The sequence below is a fragment of the Epinephelus moara genome, chromosome 13 (assembly GCF_006386435.1).
Source record: "Epinephelus moara isolate mb chromosome 13, YSFRI_EMoa_1.0, whole genome shotgun sequence".
Lineage (NCBI taxonomy): Eukaryota > Metazoa > Chordata > Actinopteri > Perciformes > Serranidae > Epinephelus > Epinephelus moara.
In genome coordinates this window covers 36,503,752-36,504,968 of record NC_065518.1, presented here as the reverse complement: position 1 = coordinate 36,504,968, position 1,217 = coordinate 36,503,752, and positions in this window count along the sequence as shown.

Here is a 1,217-nt window from a genome sequence, read left to right as displayed (position 1 = left end):
ACTCAGACTCAAGCGATATGTGAGTTCAATCGCAAGCTGGATGCGATTCCTGAACTCCTTCGCAAGATGGATGCCAACTTGGAGAAGTTGTCAGCCCGGCTCGGCTGAACTGGCCACCAATTCGGACATATTGGAAGCAAGCCACCGGGAGACTCAGAGAGACTCAAAGACAGACGAAAAATTGCAGTGTCGGCCTGACCCAAAACAATTGTTATCTTCATTGGCTCCCCGAGATAACCAGCTCTCCCAAGGCCGTTTACCTCTCCACTCTCCTGGATGTTATGCAGACAAGATGCTCTGCCCGTAAACGGGGCGCTGCTCGTGTGGCGACCCACAGTTCTCCCGCTCCTGTCCTCCCCTGTTCTGTTATGTGGGGGTGGGAGGGGCGGGTTTTCAATATTTGTAGTATTTTTTTTTTTGTTGTATGTTTTTAGTTTGTAAAGCGCTTTGGGGTTGCATTTTTGATGTATGAAAGGCGCTATATAAATAAAGTTTGATTGATTGATTGATTGAGACCTCAGATTTTGTGCGTTTAGTTGGAGGGAAAATGTCCTGAGTGCTGCTATCACCACCTTCCGCCATGTTTTCATTCTTTGTGTTTACACATGCTATGCATTCACGCAGCGCCTGCATCGGGAGACTTGAATGAGGCTGTTATTACATATCCTGATAATCCAATAAATAATGCATAGATAATGCAATTAATTTAAACAAACGGTAATTCTTACCGTGTAAAAATTAACCAAGATTTACCGTAATATTGGTAATCGTTACATCCCTAGTGCAGGTGTTCATCATATACACTTTGGGGATGGGTGGATCCCCAAAGTGTATATGATGAACACAATGATAAATATCGAGAGAAAAACCTCAAATGTAACGATTTATAAAAAAGGTTAAATAGAAAAAATCGTTACATTTGAGGTTTTTCTCTCGATATTTATCATTGTGATGTACTTGTTTATTTATGTATAGAGGTTAATCCTCATTGTTACTTATACACACTCTTTTTTGGTAATTTGGGTGTTCATTCTTTATCATTGTTCTTTTTTCAATTACTTTGTAGGGAAGGGGAAATTACATACTTTTTCAGCTTTAGCTGCTTAACAATGATGTCCCAGAAATGAGTAGCCAGATCAAGAGGGAAGAGAATATCCCTTCTCCCCCTTTCTTTCTGTGTAGTCTCTTCATATATGTTTTTATAGATATTTTTTTTT